The sequence below is a fragment of the Chlorocebus sabaeus genome, chromosome 14 (assembly GCF_047675955.1).
Source record: "Chlorocebus sabaeus isolate Y175 chromosome 14, mChlSab1.0.hap1, whole genome shotgun sequence".
Taxonomy (NCBI): domain Eukaryota; kingdom Metazoa; phylum Chordata; class Mammalia; order Primates; family Cercopithecidae; genus Chlorocebus; species Chlorocebus sabaeus.
In genome coordinates, this window is record NC_132917.1 from 64,503,163 (window position 1) to 64,524,263 (window position 21,101).

The 21,101-nt window shown below is 40.8% G+C and overlaps 1 protein-coding gene and 1 pseudogene across 1 annotated transcript in view; one reads left to right on the top strand and one right to left on the bottom strand.

Annotated features, from left to right (window-relative positions):
• SERTAD2 (SERTA domain containing 2) overlaps nucleotides 1–21,101 on the bottom strand; it is a 122,261-nt gene that overhangs the window by 31,313 nt on the left and 69,847 nt on the right. The window lies entirely within an intron of this gene.
• LOC103220998 (large ribosomal subunit protein uL1 pseudogene) lies at nucleotides 9,204–13,052 on the top strand (annotated as a pseudogene).

A 21,101-nucleotide genomic window follows, 5' to 3' on the forward strand; every position in this document is an offset into this window, starting at 1 on the left:
GGCAGAAGGATTGCTTGAACCCTGCCTGGGCAACACGAAGAGACCCTGTCTCTACAAAAATTTTAAAATTAGCTGAGCAGGCCAGGCGCAGAGGTTCACGCCTGTAATCCCAGCACTCTGGGAGGCCAAGGTGGGCGGATTATGGGGTCAGGGGTTCAAGACCAGCCTGGCCAACATAGTGAAACCCGATCTCTACTAAACATACAAAAAAAATTAGCCAGGCGTGGTGGTGGGCTCCTGTAATCCCAGCTACTCGGGAGGCTGAGGCAGGAGAATCACTTGAACCTGGGAGGCAGAGGCTGCAGTAAGCTGAGATTGCACCACCACACTCCGGACTGGGCAACAGAGCGAGACTCCATCTCAAAAAAAAAAAAAAAAAAAAAAAAACAAAGAAAATAGAAAAAAACCCCCAACATTTAGCTGAGCATAGTGGTCCCAGTTTCTCAGGAGGCTGAGGTGGGAGGATTGCTTGAGTCCAGGAGGTCAAGGCTGCAGTGAGCTATGTTGGTACTACTGCACTCCAGCCTGGGTGACAGAGCGAGACTGTCTCAAAAAAATTACAAATAAATAGCTCAGGGCCACCTGATTATCTGTATGAAAAATAAATTAGGTGCCTAATATTTACAAAAAAACATATTTCAGGTAGACTAAAATCTAAATATGTAAAACAAAATTTCAAACTTTCGGGAGAGAATATATGAAAATATGTTTATGGCTTTAGGACAAGGAAAGTGTGCTGATTATAGTTCATCTGAGATTCATTCTCCACTTGCCTCTGCTTGGCTCCATGCCTTGAAATGCTGACATCTAGGGACCACCTCACCCAAGTTCCTTTGCTCACTAGCTTCCAATTGGATTCAGACAAAGAAGGTACCAGAAGGAGTTCAATGGGTCAGAAGGTAGAGAAGCTGGGGTACTTCTTCCCTGCTCCTTCCTGCTTTGGGCCCTCACCTGCGAGTACCCATCCCTCCACAACTACAGCTTCTGCCAGGTGGCCCCTTCTCCAGGATGACAACTCCTTCTGGGTTCTAGCAACACCATTTCCTCCCCTTTCCCTTTTAGGCTTAAGGATAGTGACAGCTTCCTACAGTTATTTGTCTTCTGTGCCTCAACTTTTGTCACATCTCTGTAAAATGTCCCTTCACTAGTATCTCTTTAGTTGAAACATTTCAGTGGATTTCTGTTTCCTGCAGGGACTCTGACTACTTAAGAAACAAAACCCCCAATGAACAAACCATAAAGAAAAAGATCAATAGCTTTGATTACACTAAAATTAAACATCTCTTACACAAAATACACTACAAACAAGTTAAAGGCAAGCTAAAGATTGTCAAATGATATATGTGATTCACAGAAATAGAATCAACAAAAGATTAGTATTCTGAATTAACGAAGAACTCCTCTGAATCAATCTTTTAAAAGACATATAAACCCAATAGAAAAATGGGTGAGGAAACTAAAATGTCCAGTGAACACAGGAATAGACACTCAACTTCATCAGTTAAAAAAAAAAAAAAATGCAAAACAGGTTGTGTCAGTGGACATGCCGCTAATCCCAACACTTGGGAGACTGAGATGGTAGGATACTTGAGGCCAGGAGTTCGAGACCAGTCTGGGCAACACAGCTAGACCCTCATGGCAACACAGCTAGACCCTCATTTCTACAAAAAAAGAAAAATGCAAATTATAAAGAGATATTTCATAGCTATCAAATTGACAAAAATCAAAGTTTTATATGTATACCAATATCAAATACTGATGATAGAAGGCAGATAAAAAGGAACTCTCATAAAACTTGTGGGTATATAATTTGGTATGACCACTTTGGAGATAATTAGGCATTTTCTTTGTTTGTTTGCTGTTTCTGCGACAGTCTTGCTCTGTTGCCCAGGCTGGAGTACAGTGGTGCCAACATGGCTCACTGAAGCCTTGACCTCCCGGGCTCAAGCGATCCTCCCACTGAGACTCCCAAATAGCTGGGACCACAGGTGCACATCATCATGCCCAGCTAACTTTTATGTGTTTTTGTAGAGATGGGGTCTCACTATGTTGGCCAGGCTGGTCTCGAACTCCAAGGTCTCAAGTAATCCTCCTGCCTCAGCCTCCCAAAGTGCTGGGATTATAAGCCTGAGCCACCATGCCCAGCCTAATTTGGCACTGTCTAGTAAAGTTGGAGATGCACATACCCTGCCACATACAGTCTTTCTCATACAGAAAAATAAGCTCTACAGAAAAGGATTCAAGTAACTGTTTCCTAAGTTCTCCCAAGGATGGTATAAAGTTAAAATCTGTGGTGTGCTAGCAAATGTTTAACAACTGGATAGGGGGATAGGGAAGGAAGTTTTATTTGTAGCATTTGCTGATTTCTGTGGTATCAGCATGGCTGATTTCAAGCCTCCCAACTGAACTCAAGAATTAGGAAGAGATTAGCACATTCATTTCTAGGAGTGGCTATCAATCTCCAGCTCCAGCTCAACATTTGAACTATTCCAGACTTACAGGACAGATGTTAATTCATTACCCTTCAAAGATACCTTAAGAGATTGGGGCTTAATTCTCTCGAGGAATTCTGGATGAGAAGGGCTAAGTCTAGAATCTAGAGAAACTCTTGTTTTTATCCCCATGGAGACATAGAAGAAGAATCTTTGTGGCAGTATTGCTTATAATAGCAAAATATTGTAAGTAATCTGAAAGATCATCATGAAAACTACAGTGGTTAAAAAGAACTAAAGATCTTTCCAGCCCTGGCCCCAGACCCTACAGCCACGGAGATGTTGATGCCTAAGAAGAACCGGGTTGTCGTTTATGAACTCCTTTTTAAGAAGGGAGTCACGGTGGCTAAGAAGGATGTCCACATGCCTAAGCACCCAGAGCTGGCAGACAAGAATGTGCCCAACCTTCATGTCACGAAGGCCATGCAGTCTCTCAAGTCCTGAGGCTGCATGAAGGAACAGTTTCCTGGAGACATTTCTACTGGTACCTTCATCTGCTCCCAGAGATTGTGCCTGCCATCCAGAGGCTGGCAGGCCTCGGCCTAAAGGTCTAGCGGGTGAGCAACCTGCAAGACTCATGAGAGGGGAAGCCTACAGAGATACCTACAGATGGAGTGCTGTGCCCCCTGATGCCAACAAGAAAGCCAAGGCTGGGGCTGGGTCAGCAACCGAATTCCAGTTTAGAGGCGGGTTTGGTTGTGGACGTAGTCAGCCACCTCAGTAAAATCGGAGAGGATTATTTTGCATTGAATAAACTTACAGCCAAAAAAACTTAAAATAAAAAAAAAAGAACTAAAGGTACCATGTATCGTGTGTTGATCTCAAAATATAAAGTTATATCTCAAAAACAAACACTGACTAAAATAAAGCAAGTTATAAAATATATACACCATTTATATAAAATATTTTTAAACATGCAAAACACTGTATATATATATAGATACATACGTATGCAATTATAGAAAATAGATTTAAAAATTCAAGAAAGTAGTTACCTCTGGTAATAGGAGGAGAGTAATAGAATCAGGGAGAGACACAGGTGATGTCTTTTTAAAAAGTGTCAAAGTATCACAAGCAAATAAATGTATTCTAATTATTTCATTGTTTCAGAATATAAGTTAAAGAAAAACATTTTCTCTTCTTTCTTCCTTATGTTTCCCATGAAGTAGAACTGTGTAAGATTTTTTTTCCTACAACTTCTAGCACCTGTTAATATTGGACAATATTTGTATTGCAAGCATTCATTTATTTCCCATTATTTCAGTAATAAACAATTTGTTCTTCTCATTCGTTCTGATATATTATCCTTCTCGCTCTCTCTTAATATTAGACTGTAAAATCCAAACATAATGCTAAATCAACCTAAAGTTCTTCAATAGGAAGCCCAGCTCATCGCGCAAGTATAAGAGAATAAGTGGTTTAATGCCTGTTTTGGGTGTATTTCTTACCTGCCAGGTGAACTTCTATCATGCTAACAAGGATAAATCTTCCTCACAAAATATAGAAGGCTTCTTGTTACTTCCTTAAAATGACAAAGAACTCAGCACTAAAAAGTGAAATCTTGTTTTTTTTTTTTTTTTTAAAGCAAAAAATAGAAACACAGTTTCCCCATAAAGAATCTTTCACTAGGTGTTCAGGTGACCACCAAGTGCTACACAAAACGCATTGCAGCTCCTTCTTATGTCTCTTCTTATTGGGGATTTTGACCTTTGGGAACATGAGTTTCAGTGCATGTGTAGTGTGACTTTTTTTCAAAGAGATTGTCTTGAAATAAGCCTATGTTTTAAGTACACACTTTTCTGCAAGCTAGCAGGCATTCTGAAGCTAGGTGGTTCTAAATAAAGAACTCTAGTCAACAACAGGAAATAACTCCCACAGAAAAAAGGGGCAGAATACAAACTCTCACCAACTCTTGTACACAGCTCACAACGGCCTTTTGTTCCATGCACATTAAGCCTGAAATCTTTACTTTTCAGAGCATGTTGGGGCCTTTGCAGAGCAATTAAACATTTCTTTTCCTTTTGCTGGTGTCCTTGCCTTCTTTCCTCTGAGGAAGTCAATCTTACAACTAACTGCTTACTATGAGATAGCAAATCAGAAAACAGAACAGTTTGTATTTCAACATCTTTTTTCTTAATGGAACTTCTCAAGATTAAAACACATTAAAAGTGAGTAAAAACTCACTTTTCCACCTAATACACATGACACCATAGACAGACACACATATATGTACGAAAAGAGTAGGTTCGCGTGCAGTATAGGTTTCTAAATCTATCAACAAGGATGCATCACATTAACCCATAAACCTAGATTGATGCGTTATCAGCACTTTACCAGTGATCAGCAAATCAATACAACTAGAAGACAAATTTCTCTTCAAATGTTCCCATCTTCAGTCTTTAGAAAAAGAGGAAGAACTATGTAGATCCCAAGCCAACCAAACAGAAAGACATTTGGATGGTAGTGTTTAAAGTCAACGTGACACCTATTAGAACAGACTGGTGGCATTCAACTACAACACAGCACAGGTGCTCCTGACAAGGGAATAAGACTGAGCAAAAAAGCTTCAATATGACTGAAGATTGGTATTTCTTCCCTCTCTTGTACATTCAGCCTTGTCCTTGCTACTGGCTCCTTGTTGCAATCAATAAATTACAGATTCAATGCATTCTATCTTCACTTTTAAAACAGGAATCAATCATCCCCATGTTTAATGCTGCAGGAATGCTGCTGGTAGCTACTTCTGTCTACCCACAACTTTTATTTTTCCTCCTGCTTCCTCTGCCTACTGCAGAACAACTCTACTGACCATCCCACAAATAGGCAACAGTGACCCCTAAATGGCATGGCCAATGGACACTTCTCAGTTCCTCATACTACTTAGCCTTTCTGTAGCATCTGACATTACTGACCACCTCAAAAGGTGTCCTTCAAGTTGAACTGTAGTCTCCTGGTTCTTGTCTCCTTGGCCACTTGTAGTTTCCTCTGTTGGTTCCTCTACTTCTGCCCTCCCTATAAACCTGTAGTTTTAAACTTAAACAACAACAACAACAACAAAAACTTCTGGCTGCAGAGACGGCGAGAGAGGGGTAAAGTACTGTGGTGAGGGGCAGGATGGAGATGGCCATGGTTCATGGTCGGGTTGGGAGCAGACATGGGAATGGCTCATTAGGATATTAGAATCCTCAGAAAAATTTAGGAATGTAAGTGTTTTGAAAAACAATTTCCCAGTTAATAATCCCAGTTACATAGTTAACTATGCAAATATTAGTATTCCCTATGGTTTTGTCTTGCCCCTTTTCTCCTCTTATCCTAGAAACTCTCCCTAGGCAATCTCACCCATTCTCAGAGCACCTATATGCTAATGACTCACAAATCATTAACTACATTCCAGACCTTTCTCTCTGAGTTCCAGATGTGACCTTTTTATACAGGAAGACCATGCAACCCAGTTTATAAGGGTCATTCCGGGTTTATGCTTGTTATCCTGGCATAATTATTAATAGCATTCTGTGTCAATTTCCAAAAGGTCCTGGTTTGAATGATAAAAGCATATAATTAACCTATTCATGTCCCATTGGCTATCAGACATCTCCACTGGGTATCATAAAGGCATCTCCAACTCACAGCACATCTAAAGTTGTCCTAATCATATTCTCCTTAAATTGCCCCCTACTTCCCAAATGCCTCAATATGGTTAAGGTACAACATCTACCTGGAGTCTCCATTGGAAATCTCAGATTCAAAGCATCTTCCATCTCTCTTACCCTCACATTCATCCAGACACAAAGCCCGGTCAGTCTTCTCTCTTATTTTCCATATATGTCCCATTTCTCCCACTGCTGCCCTAGTCAATACTCTAGTTATCTTTCACTTTGATTATGGTAACAATCTGTCTCCCAATTTCCAGTCTGGAATATTCTCCTCTACTCCATCCATATGACTTACTGTATGACAGGTAGCATGGTAGGTCTTAGAAATACAAAATGAACATGAGATGCTCCCACCCAGTTCAGGTGGAAGATTAACTCATCATTGTGATGCAATGGGTTATGTGGTGTAAGAGACATGCACAGGATGACAATGGACATGCAGGAGTGGCCGCAGAGCCTGGCCAGTGTGGAATGAGGCCAGGAAATGGATTTTAGGGTAAACAGGAATTAGTCAAGGTCATTAGTCAAGGTCATTAAAGGCAGATGGAACAGGACGAGCAAAGATAGGGAGGTGAGAAATAGCATGTGATGTGGGTACAGATCTGAAGTGTAAATTTCAGGCAGGGAGTGGCAATACATAACACTAGAGAGTTTGGCTGGGGCAGGTCTAGGAAGGTCTTGGAGGCTGTTAACACTGAGTGTGGCCTTTATGTTCTGAAGTCATTAAGAGATCTTCCATGGGAGAATGGCATGATGTGGTTTTCACTTTAGGAAGTTAACTCCCCATTTATTCTTGAACTTTACTGAATGATTCTAAAATTTACTTAGACAAACCAACAAACGAAAAAATGAAATAAAAATTAAAAGAGGATATTAAAATACATTTAAAAACAATAATTAAGAGTTGGATTCTGGCAAAAGAAAAATATAAATGAATCTGAATTGAAACACTTGAAACAGACTTTAGTGAAAAGATTTAGTATACACTAACAACACATTCTTATAAGTGAGGTAAGGAAGTCATGTGCAATGAATGGTTTATTATTTAGGAAGGAAAATCTAACATTAGATCCTTGCCTCACACAATATGATAAAACACCAGAGATTAAAGAATAACATTAAAAAACATAAGAGAACTAAAAGAAATTACAGATGAATAATTGATCTTAGAGGTAGATAAGACCTTTCCAAACATAAAGCAAAAGAACTATGAAGATAAAACTGACTACACTAACAAAAACTATATAACAAAAAGCACCATAAGCAATTTTTTTTTTAAATGACAAACCAGGAAAAATAACTACAACACAGGTAACAAAGACTTAGTAACTTTATAACCTAAAGAGGTCTTATGAATCAATTAGAAAACCATCAATACTAAATTAGAAAACACTAAAACAAAATTTTATAAATAAGCAAAGGATCCAAACTCATTATTATCAAGGGGAGAAATGCATGAAAAAGCAATATAAATTTAAAAGAACTGTAATTTTTACATACTAAGCTGGCTAAAGTTGTTTTAAAGTTGATAACAATGTGAGGGCACAGTGGACAGGTTGTCTCACAGTTACTGATGTGAGTATACACTGATTTAACCTTGGGAAAGACAGGGTTTTGGTGATGTGTATCAAGAACCTTTTAAAATTTCTATATCCTGTAATGTGGTCATTTCATTTCTAGAAATTTGCCCCATAGACCTAATTAGAACCGTGCATAAAGAATGTATTCATTCAACATTTATTTATTTATCTATTTATTTATTTGAGACAGGGTCTTATTCTAACTCCCAGGCTGGAGTGCAGTGCCACGATCAAGCTCACTGAAGCCTCAACCTCCTGGGCTCAAGTAATCTACTCGCTTCGGCCTCCCAAAGTGCCAGGATTATAGGTGTAAGCCGTCACGTCCAGCCCAACAAAACTTTATTGAATGCTTACTATGTCCTAGCATTTTTTTTTTTTCTTTTGAGATGGAGTTTCACTCTTGTCACCCAGGCTGGAGTGCAATGGCACAATCTTGGCTCACTGTAGCCTCCACTTCCTGGGTTCAAGCAATCCTCCTGCCTCAACCTCCCGAGTAGCTGGCATTACAGGCATGGACCATCGTGCCCAGCAAATTTTTGTATTTTTAGTGGGGACGGAGTTTCACCATGTTGGCCAAGCTAGTCTCGAACTTCTGACCTCAGGTGATCCATACTCCTCGGCCTTCCAAAGTGCTGGGATTATAGGCATGAGCCACTGCACCTGGCCTAACTATATCCTAGTTTTAGGAGCTGGAATATGGCTGCAAACAAAACACAAAATCCCTGTTTTCACGGATTTTACATTCAGGATGGTGGGAGAAAGTGAAATAAATCCGTAAATTATATGGTATATCAGAAATTAACTGCTATGGGGAAAATAAAGCAGGAAAAGAGGATGGGGAACGTGTGCTTGGGTGTATATGTGTGGGGCAGGGCTATAATTTTAAAGAGGTGGTTGAATGTACCTTGATAAGAAAATGACATTTGAGGCCGGGTGCAGTGGCTCACGCCTGTAATCCCAGCACTTTGGGAGGCTGAGGCAGGCGGATCATGAGATCAGGAGATTGAGACCAGCCTGGCTAACATGGTGAAACCGCGTCTCTACTAAATATACAAAAAATCAGCTGAGTGTGGTGGTGGGCACCTGTAATCCCAGCTACTCGGGAGGCTGAGGCATGAGAACAGCTTGAACCTGGGAGGCGGAGGTTTCAGTGGGCCGAGATCCAGCCACTGCACTCCAGCCTGGGCAACAGAGTGAGGCTCTATCTCAAGGAAAAAAAAAAAAAAAAAAAGGGAAATTACTCACTCCACGGAGTTGTAAAGATTAAATAAATTAGTGTTTTCTTTTTCCAAAATGACAGGAGCCATTTTATTATTTTAATTTTTTATACAGACAGGGGTCTCACTTTGTTGCCCAGACTGGTCTCAAACTCCTGGTTTTAAGCGATCTTCCTGCCTTGGGACTCCCAAAGTGCTGGGATTACAGGAGTGAGCCACCGGCCTGAGATAATTTTAAAAGGGACCTGACACTAAACAGCCATGTTGGAGGAGGGAGACAACAGCCAGATGAAAGGTAAGTGTTGTTGGAGGGGTGCACGCGTTTCCCAGGGGAGAAGGGACACAGAATAATGTTTTGAGATACCATATGAGGTTTCTTGCTGTCCAGCCTCCTGTGCAGCTGGAGATGGCCAGGTGCTGCAGTTCTGGCTAGTCAGGTGTAAGGGGAAGTCTGCTGGAAGTTCTGGGAAGGTATCTTCTTTCTGGTAGCTATCGGTGACCATGATGTAACAAGAATAAGGGTAAGGCCGGGTGCGGTGGCTCACACTCGTAATCCCAGCACTTTGGGAGGCCAAGGGCAGGAGGATCACTTGAGCTCAGGAGTTCAAGACCAGCCTGGACAATATAGCGAGACCTCATCTCTACTAAATATAACTTTTAAAAATTAGCCAGGAGCAGGGCACGGTGGCTCACGCCTGTAATCCCAGCACTTTGGGAGGCCCAGGCGGGCGGATCACAAGGTCAGGAGATCGAGACCATCCTGGCTAACATAGTGAAACCCCGTCTCTACTAAAAATACAAAAAATTAGCCGGGCGTGGTGGTGTGTGCCTGTAGTCCCAGCTACTCGGAGGCTGAGGCAGGAGAATGGCATGAACCCAGGAGGCAGAGCTTGCAGTGAGCCGAGATGGTGCCACTGCACTCCAGCCTGGGCGACAAAGTGAGACTCCGTCTCAAAAAAAAAAAAAAAAATTAGCCAGGTGTGGTGGTGTGCACCTGTAGTCCCAGCTACTCAGGAGGTTGAGGTGGGAAGGTTGAGGAGGTACCAGGAGGTTGAGGCTGCAATGAGCTATCATCACGCCACTGCCCTCCAACCTGGGTGACAGAGTGAGGCCTTGTCTCAAAAAAACAAACAAACAAACAAAAGGGATAGGGTAGGTGACAGAGCGAAAACTTGTCTCAAAAAAAAGGGGATAGGGTAAAAGACCAACACATTGAGGGGAGTACAGCAGAGGTCCAGGTGGGGCCTGGGTCCTTGATGACACCCCCACCCCCAACCCTGCCATGCTGGGACCACCCACCTCTAGACACCTGACAGAAACAGTAAATGGCCTTGTGATTATTTTGTAACTCTGTAGATACAGGCCAACAGGCCAAACACCACAGGCCACTAAATCACCTAAGGACTAGTTTAAACATAGCTCCCTAAACCTCACCCACTCTATTCAAACTTTATCTCGGTGGGAGGGGCTTAAGGATCTGCATTTTATTTTATTTTATTTTATTTTATTTATTTATTTTTGAGACGGAGTCTCACTCTGTCTCCCAGGCTGGAGTGCAGTGGCCGGATCTCAGCTCACTGCAAGCTCCGCCTTCCAGGTTCACGCCATTCTCCTGCCTCAGCCTCCCGAGTAGCTGGGATTACAGGCACCCGCCACCTCGCCTGGCTAGTTTTTTGTATTTTTTAGTAGAGATGGGGTTTCACCATGTTAGCCAGGATGGTCTCGATCTCCTGACCTCGTGATCCACCCGTTTCGGCCTCCCAAAGTGCTGGGATTACAGGCTTGAGCCACCGCGCCTGGCCAGGATCCGCATTTTATACTTCCCAGTTGTACTGGTTTCCTATTGTTGCTGTAACAAATTATAACTTAGTGGGTTAAAATGACACAAATTTATTCTCATATAGTTCTGGAGGTCAGAAGTCTAAAAATCAAGGTTTTTTGAGGGCTGCATTCTTCCAGAGGCTTCAGGGGAGGCCCTCTTTTCCAGCTTCTTGAGGCTGCCTTGCATTCATTCCTTGGCTTGTAACCCCTTCCTGCATCTTCAGAGCACATCATTCCAACCCTTGCTTCCGTCATCCCACCTTCTTCTGCATTTGATGCTCCTGCCCCACTCTTACAAGGACCCCTGTAATTACACGGAGCCCAGCCAGATAATGATGATCTCCCAATCTCAAGTACCTTAATTACATTTGCAAAGTCTCTTTTACCACATAAAGTAACATACAGGAAGCATTACTCTGACCACCACACCAGCTGATAGTGGAACCACTGAAAATCAGATTTAAGCCACTGTTTGTTGGATTTTCTATAACCTGAAGGTGAAAACATCTTAATAAACCACTTACTGGTGATAAAAACTTTACCCTAGCAGTTCTCAGTGGGAGCAGAAGTGGGGGATGGGGGACAGAGAAAAAGATCTGAGAAAGCTATGCACATTAGAATCATTTGGGACCTTTTTCCAAAATATATGTACCTGGGTCCTGCCCCAGACCCATGGAATTGGGATACCTTGGTATGTGTAGGTGAACAAACTTCCCTGGGAGATTCAGCTGCAATCCCTAGTTAAAATCTACTCAATAACCTCAAACTATGCCTTAGCTTTCTTATCTGTAAAATATTAAGATATGTCCTGCCCATCTCTCATGATTTTGTGGAGATCAAGGTAGGCAAAGTATACATAAGCAATTTGTAATTAATAAAGAGCTATATAAGAATCACTGGTGATTGGCCAGGCATGGTGGCTCACGCTTGTAATCCAGCACTTTAGGAGGCCGAAGTAGGAAGTCAGGAGTTTGAGGCCAGCCTAGCCAACATGGTGAAACCGCATCTCTACTAAAAATACAAATAATTAGTTGGGCATGGTGGAAGTCCCAGCTACTCGGGAGGCTGAGGCAGGAGAATCACTTGAACCTGGGAGGGGAAGGTTGCAGTGAGCTGAGATGGGGCCACTGCACTCCAGTCTGGGTGACAGACAGAGACTCCATCTCAAAAAAAACAAAAACAAAAACAAACAAACAAAAAAACCCCGTATAACTGGTGATTATTAGAGGAAAGTGATGCAGGCTGTTTTTAAATGTTGGTGTGTAAAACAATTCATCCAGAGAGAACTGGTTACTTGGAACTTATAAAATTGGCAAAAATAAATCCTTCAACAAAAATAAGATATAACAAAGCACATATACCAAACCTCATACATTAACATGTATTACCTAAGTGCCTATTTAATCTTAAAGATTAAAATATATCTGGCCTTTTTCCCAAACCACAGATTGTAAATGAAAATTTAGAAATTTAGAAGGGAGAAAGAATTAAAAGAGGCAAGTACATGATAGTAGAAAAAAGAAAAAGACAGCTAACAACGAGAATAGAAGGGAGGGATTATGAAAACATTGATTTGTCTTTTTCGGTTAGCACGGCGTGAGAAGCCATGAGCAGCAGTCTCTCGCGACACCCTGTACGAGGCGGTGCGGGAAGTCCTACACCGGAATCAGCGCAAGCGCCGGAAGTTCCTGGAGACGGTGGAGTTGCAGATCAGCTTGAAGAACTATGACCCCCAGAAAGACAAGCGCTTCTCGGGCACCGTCAGGCTTAAGTCCACTCCCCGCCCCAAGTTCTCTGTGTGTGTCCTGGGGCACCAGCAGCACTGTGACGAGGCCAAGGCCGTGGATATCCCCCACATGGACATCGAGGTGCTGAAAAAACTCAACAAGAATAAAAAACTGGTCAAGAAACTGGCCAAAAAGTATGATGCGTTTTTGGCCTCAGAGTCTCTGATCAAGCAGATTCCACGAATCCTTGGCCCAGGCCTAAATAAGGCAGGAAAGTTCCCTTCCCTGCTCACACACAACAAAAACATGGTGGCCAAAATGGATGAGGTGAAGTCCACAATCAAGTTCCAAATGAAGAAGGTGTTATGTCTGGCTGTAGCTGTTGGTCACATGAAGATGACAGACGATGAGCTTGTGTATAACATTCACCTGGCTGTCAACTTCTTGGTGTCATTGCTCAAGAAAAACTGGCAGAATGTCCAGGCCTTATATATCAAGAGCACCATGGGCAAGCCCCAGCGCCTATATTAAGGCACATTTGAATAAATTCTATTACCAGTCAAAAAAAAAACAAAACAAAACATTGATTTGGCTGGGCATGGTGGCTCACGCCTGTAATCCCAGCACTTTGGGAGGCAGAGGTGGGTGGACTGGTTGAGCTCAGGGGTTTGAGACCATCCCTGGGCAACAGAGCAAGACCCCGTCTCTTTTAATTAAAAACAAAAACCAAAATTGATTCAATAATTCAAAAAATTTACTGATCTAGGACCATTTAAAGTAAGGGTAAATAGCACCATGTCCCTTACTAGCTCCACCCTAAAGGAATCTGTTTCAATAGAATATTTGAGCAATCTAAATTATCCTGAATCATGATGAAAACGTAGCATTGCTCAATGCTGTCTATGGAAAAAATATTATAATAACATCAACAACAGAAATGATATAAAGAAAGATTTTTATTGAACAAGCTTATGTTAAACAAGTTTAAGTACTTAAAGAGATAAACTTCAGGTGTCTATAAAATTCACATGTACAGAAAGTTGGTATGCTATATAAATAACAAGTGTGTGTAAACAAAGGCTTTATAAATCTACATATAAATTCTGCTGATGTGAAGGAAGTCCTCACAAATCATAAGAGTTCAATAAATGTATAAAAACAAAACAAAATGAAAAAACCTGTGTTGTTTAGGGGACCAAAATAAACATTATCCCCTTCATGGATGAAGAATGATGATAGATCAGTCCATCTGCTGGCTGTGGCTAATTTTAAACTTGGATAATTACAGTACTTTAAAAAACTGTATAGCATTTTCAGATTATAAAGCACTTTGACATCATCATCTTATTTGTTCCCCATCCCCAAGACCCCAAGCACCAGCTACGATTCCGTTTTACACTTGAGGAACTGAGCAAGGCTCAGAGAAAACTTTCTCAAGATGCCACAGCCACCAACCAGCAAAGCCCAGGCTGGAATCCATGTCTTCTAGTTCAAGATCTGGGTTTCATTTTCGAATTTGTATTATTGTAAATATCACTTTACTTAACTGTCTAAAGAAGATTCTTTGCCAAGGCATATTTCTAAAAACAAACTCAGATGGAAACAAACTTATGGTGATCTATCTATCTATCTATCTATCTGGCAATCAATCATCTATCTGTCATCAATCAAGCAGCATGAACCAGAAAAACTTTACTGTATCTTTTTAGAAATATATTATATTTTTCCTTTTTAATACACCCACATGCAGCCTAAGTTACTATAAACAGCTCTAGCTTAGAGTGAAATTTTATGACTGAATTTTAAACACTTAAATAGAAAATGCTAAGATGGTCTTAGCTAGTAAACAAAAGCATTAGCTCTAAAAACAAAAAGCTCAAAATGTACTGATTTCACAAGCTTTTGGTTTCCATGTGAAAAACTGCAGGTATTCCAATGGTGTGTTTTACTTTTATTTGTGTTTCTAGAGTACTACTATGCTTCCATGCTAATTCAACCCACGTATGTTGACGACACATGTGGATCCTAAAATGCCATGATTCATCTGAGGCTGCCACAGTCGTGCAGCTTCGGGATGTACCCATCAGATGTAAGGCTGCATGCATTCACACTTTCTGCCCCTGTCACACACTGCAAATAACTCCAGCAAAGCATAGTCATCCACCTCTGACTCACCCTCCCACCTGAGGGAGAGCCTGTGCTATGAGACTGAAGTAAAGGCGCCCTTCATCAGAAATCATCTTTTCTACATTAACGGTGAAAAAAAAAAAAAGAAGAAAAAAGTCTTCATTATTTTCAGGCCTCTGAGCCCAGGCTAAGCCATCATATCCCCTGTGACCTGCACATACATCCAGATGGTCTGAAGCAACTGAAGATCCACAAAAGAAGTGAAAATAACCTTAACTGATGACATTCCACCATTGTAATTTGTTTCTGTCCCGCCCTAACTGATCAATGTACTTTGTAATCTCCCTCACCCTTAAGAAGGTTCTTTGTAATTCTCCCCACCCTTGAGAATGTACTTTGTAAGATCCACCTACTGCCCGCAAAACATTGCTTCCTAACTCCACCACCTATCCCAAAACCTGTAAGAACTAATGATAATACCATCACCCTGTGCTGACTCCTTTTTCGGACTCAGCCCACCTGCACCCAGGTGAAATAAACAGCCTTGTTGCTCACACGAAGCCTGTTTGGGGGTCTCTTCACACGGATGTGTGAGACAATTATGAGTTTGGCCACTTTTATACCATTTTATACCATTAGAACCTGTCAGTTCTTTTGCAGAGAAACCAGAGAAGCAAAACAAAGAGTATTTTGAGACTGTTTAACATGTAACTTAGCAAACTATGGGCAACATTTTCTGACATGCCTGCAAACACTGACTGTGGAGTCAAACAGTCCTGGGATACACAGGGTTTCAACTTCTAGCTTGACCATGTGTTGGTTGGTTGACTTTCAGCAACTTGCATAAGCCTCAGTTTCCTCATCTGTAAAAAAGGGGTAGACCCAGAACCTGCAGTGTAGTGTTACTGTGAGGATTAAATGAGATAATAATGTAGAAAAGTTAGTGCAGCCTCTGAAAATGATAAACAACAGTAGCTATTTTTGTTAATAATTGTTTAATCACATAATGCTCATTAAATTCAATACTGTGCTGGTGGTCACTGGCACTGGATAGAGAGCTCCCTGGTTTGTCCCCAGCAGGCCTTGTCACTGCTGCCAACTGGGACGAATCTTACAGAAGCTTTGTGGTACGCACTGTACACAAGAGATCAGATGAAACTCCACTCATTTAAGGCATTAGGTCAGACTGGAGTATAGGAGAAATATATTTTTACTGAATGAATCTCATCATCTGACTAGCATTCAAAATGTACCTCTGTCACTGCAATTTAATATAAAACCAATACCCCTGTTTTTTCTTCATCTAACATTTACCAAATGTCCACTGTGCCAGGCTTTCGGCTAAGCTTAAGAAAAGATTCTCTCACAAATTACTAAGAGCGTCAAACCTCTGGATTGTTCATTTTCTGAGATTCCCTCCTCTTGTCCCTTTGCTTTAGTTATATTCTGATGGGAAAACATAATGAAGACTAGGAAAGACCAGCTACTTTCTTCAATGGCTTTATAACTCAAGTAACAGGAGCAATCAGCATGCTTCTTCCTACTTTCATTGCTACAACTGGGTTACAGCACTTTTTTTTTCTACATTAAAAAATGCCAGTAATGAGCTGGGTGCACTGGTGCACACCTGTAATCCCAGCTATTTGGGAGGCTGAGGAGGGAGGATCACTTGAGCCCAAGAGTTTGAGACCAGCCTGGGCAGCATAGCAAAATCTCATCTCAAAACAAACAAACAAACAAAAAACAGGATGGGAGAACTGGGGGAATAGATATATCACTGAGAGTTAATAGAGTGGTAAGTAGTCCATAAGTGGTAAGAGACTGTAACTTAAATTTATGCTTTTATGGTAGAAAAAAATGAATTAAAATATCAAATGATTAGCAACTGAAATGGCTTTGGATTTGGTTGGTAATTAATAGAAATAACCACAATGGCATCTTAGACTTCTGCATATAGCGCTTTTCTCCAAGGATCTCCATATGCTCCTTTACCCCTCCCAGCCACCCTGTGAGGAAGACAGGGCTCCGGCTCTCACTGGACAGGGAGGGAACCTTCTGGACTTTGGACTTAGACCCCAATGCTCTTTTCACCACCTTTCCCCTTTTCACTGTCTTCTCACAACATCTCTTGAATATAAAGAAGGACCCTATACCTGGTAGAAATGAAGTAAAATGGATCAGAGAAATTATGTAAATTCAGGGATAAAGAAAGGCTAGAAAGGGGCTGGGTGTGGTGGCTCATGTCTGTCATCCCAGCACTTTGGGAGGCCGAGGCAGACGATCACTTGAGGACAGGAGTTCGAGACCAGCCTGGCAACATGGTGAAACCTCATCTCTACTAAAAATACAACATTTAGCTGAGTGTGGTGGTGGGCGCCTATAATCCCAGCTACTCAGGAGGCTAAGGCAGGAGAATCACTTGAATCTGGGAGACGGGGGTTGCAGTGAGCTGAAATTGTGCCACTGTACTCCAGCCTGGGCAACAGAGTGAGACTCTCTCTCAAAAAAGAAAAGAAAAGAAAAGAAAAAAAGGTTAGAAAGGCTTTTAAAAGCTGTTCAAGAGAAATGCAATCTGAGTCTAATTAGGTTCATCCACAATGAGTATGCTGAACCTAATGACTCTTCATTAACACAATACTCACCTCTCATCAATGAGGGTTGCTAGCATAGCCCTTGCGAGTAGTGGGTACAGTGAAACAAAAAAAAGGTCTTAATATTTAGGTCAACGTGGTCAAGCTGTCAGTGCTAGACCCATAAAGGAAGGGAGGGAAAAAAGAAGAGAAGGAGAAGCTTTGATTACTATGGAACATTTCCCAAAGATTTAGACGAAATCAAACCATGTCACCTAAGATGTTATTCCCTGTAATTCAAATGTAAATTCAGAGATGGGTAGCTCTGCCCCAAGGAAATTCAACTTTCAGAGAACATGTATGCAATATCTACAAGCCCAGAATATATTCAAACTTGGTAGGGTATCACATGGCCATTAGTTAACATTATAATTTGCTTTTGAACATAGAGTGTTTCTAATTCAACCAGAGCTTATTTCCAAATCTTTAATCATTCTGTAGACAAAAAAAAAGAAAAAGAAAAAGGTAGCATTATGACATTATTACTAAGCAAAAGACTAAAAATACTAAAATGCAATGGAAACTATTCTTTGAGTACAACTCCCATTGTTATTAAGAGAGCTGAGCACACACACATTTAGAGAGGAAAAAAAATACTCTGTAATGCTTCAGAGCTATTGTGATGCACTAGCTTCCTAAAAGTAAAGAAGAAAAGCAGAGACTGGTTAGATTTACAGTTTTCCAATAGGTATATGTCCAATCAATTATTTATTTTGGGTTACTTTTAGTGAAAAAATATTACCTCACATGAAATGGTTGCATCACTGACGGGTTAGATCATAACACTCTTTTCAGAAAAGCAAAGATAAGTTTAGTACGTGTAAATAATACACTAAATAAAGGTCCCCTTTCTCAGTTGAGAAAACACGTGAGTTGAAATCAAGCATGGAGAATTCTGGAATCAGTTTCATAATTACTTATGACACCACAAGTAGTGAGAGCAAAAATCCTTTATAGGAACTTTTTTTTTAAGTTCACAATTATGTGGTTGGGTACTTATTTACCCACCAATAGCTATGCAGACCATAAGGTCTCAAAAACAAAGATGTATGCTCTCTCTGTGTTAAGACTTCTGTCTTTCTTTGGAGAAGAATGGGTGTGGTCGTGGTGGGGGGGAGGGCATTTAAGCTGGAAGAGGCCTGTGAAACCCCATCCAAGACTTTCATTTTAAGAAAGATAGATAAACAAACATTGGTTCCTTCTATTGAGGAATCTGCCTATCTGCCTGGTTGCAATAGTGAATGAACTTCTTTTACTGTGGTATGGGTGTTGGCGGGGTTGACAAGATTTTTAATTGTCAACCAACATGGGTTTAAAACATTTTTTTTTTTTTTGGTGTTTTAAAACTAACCACCCTCCCCCTTCAAAAACAGTAAAACTTTTTTCTTCTGGTGAACAAAGCCTTGGGCCCTCTAATGGTTTCATACAAGTTGGTTTTTTAAGACCTGGAAACTGATTGGGTGACATTTAATCTTCGAGATTAAAATCACTTGGTGAATATTGTATTGTTCCACTGTTCTCACTGTCATTTTGGCATTTGGGGCCTCGCTCTGCTGCTTCTGCTGGAGCACTTACCGGCTAATGAAACCTAGCCCAGGAGCAGCTGCCTGAATCTATGTCAAACTGCATCTGGCACCCATCTATCTTCCAGTCATCTAAATTCACCTCGGAAATCATACAAAAGCAGCCACATCAACACACCAGTCTTTGTTTTATCAAGGCTGTAAAGCAATTTTAGACTTTAAAAAAAAAATTGCTATGTATTTCAGAGTGGCAGCTTTTGAAAGGATGGGGGAAAGTATTTTCTAAATCCTGAGAATACTGAGACTTTAAAATACCAAGTAAAAATTTGGTAGACCATCATTAGCACGGTTTTGGCTGAAACAGTACATTGAGGGGCTTGCCAGTAGAGACACAATGCTGCCGACAGATCCCAGACAAGGAGGCGAGTCTGCTTAAAATTCTTGAGTTGTCATGGTTATTAAATATGCTGCACCACAAAACCTTCCAGTACTCAAGGTTTTCTCCCTATCAGTTCTGTGGAATTATCAGAAACACTGGTTTTAGCAAAGAAATTATTTACATGTGCATTCAGGGAACATTCTTTTCAAAAACCATTATATAAGAGAGAGAACAGTTTTCCTGAATGAGAGTATACGGATAAATAAAATGTTATTTAAAAGATACACTCTTATTAAAATTGTAAGTAGTTGGATCACTCTGCAGTAGCTGACTTTTCTCCTGCCCTTCTGATGATGACCTGTATAAGGGGATATCGTTTTCTTTAACTGTGATGGCTAAGGCTTGAGCCTTTAAGAAATGAGTGTAACAAACATGTACAAAAGGATCTATAAGGAAAGCCAAGTTATAGATGATGCCTAAAGCAAACTTAGTTTTCAGGTCAGCAATATATAAAAGATAGCTTTACTTTTGCTTATTTGTTGATTTTAATTCTAATATATGTTATAAATTTCCCTTGAGATAGTGTTTTACCTGCATCCTATGTTTTTTTAAAAAAACTGTGCACTTTGGGAGGCCAAGGCGGGCAGATTGCCTGAGCTCAGGAGTTCGAGACCAGCCTGGGCAACACTGTGAAACCCTGTCTCTACTAAAATACAAAAAAATTAGCAGGGCATAGAGGCGTGTGTCTGTAATCCCGGCTACTCAGGAGGCTGAGGCAGGAGAATCGCTTGAACCCGAGAGGTGGAAGTTGTAGCGAGCCGAGATAACGCCACTGCACTCCAGCCTGGGTGACAGAGCGAGACTCTGTCTCAAAAAAACAAACAAAACAAAACAAAACAAAAATTAATTGTGGCACTTACATTTACCATTCTAACCTTTTTAAAGTGTACAATTCAGTGGATTAAGTTCCTTCACAATATTGCACAACCATCACCATTACCATTTCCAGAACTTTTTCATCCCCCCAAGAAGAAATGGTATACCTATTACACAATGATTCTCCATTCTCTCCTACCCTCAGCCTCTGGTTAGGAGGCTATTCTATTCCTCAGCTATTCTATGTTGTCTTTATGAATTTTACTATTTTAGGTACCTGACGTGAGTAGAATTTTGTTATTTTGTGCATGATTTACTTCACTTAGTACATTTTCCAGGTTCACACATGGTGTACCCAGTATCAGAATTTCATTCTTTTTTAAGGCTAATATTCTATTGTATGTATATACCACATGTTGTTTATCCAGTCTCCGGTGATAGACATTTAGGTTGTTTCCACCTTTTGGCTATTGTGAATAATGCTGCTGTGAATATTGACATATGATTATCTGAGTTTCTGCTTTCAATTCTTTGGGGTATATACCTAGAAGTGGAATTGCTGGATCATATTGTAACTCTATGCTTACCTTTTTAAGGAAGTGAAAAATAGCTTTTTAAAACAAATCTTTTAAAACATAGTTACATTCTTGTAAAGAGCCATACATTCCTTTAATGGCTAAAATTCTTTCTCTCTGATGTGTGGAGGTCCCAGTTGTCTCTACATTGCTAAATTCAATGATCAGTTCTCACACCTTACCTGACCTGACCTACACAGTTGATCAGGTGACCACTCCCTCCTCCAGGAAATACTCTGTTCACTTGGCTTCCAGGACCCTACACTCCTCATTTTTCTTCCTCTTTCACTGGTCACGCCTCTCAGTCTCTCTCAGTAAGTTCTTCTCCCTCTCCTTGGCCTTTAAAACTCCAAAGGGTACCTGGGGCTCAATCCTTGGGCTTCTTCAATATGCTCCTCCCTTGGAGATCTCATCTAGTTTTATGGCTTTACATACCATGTAAATATTGTCAACTTCCAAATTTGTATCTCCTGCCCTGTATTCCTCTTCTCTAAGTCCAGT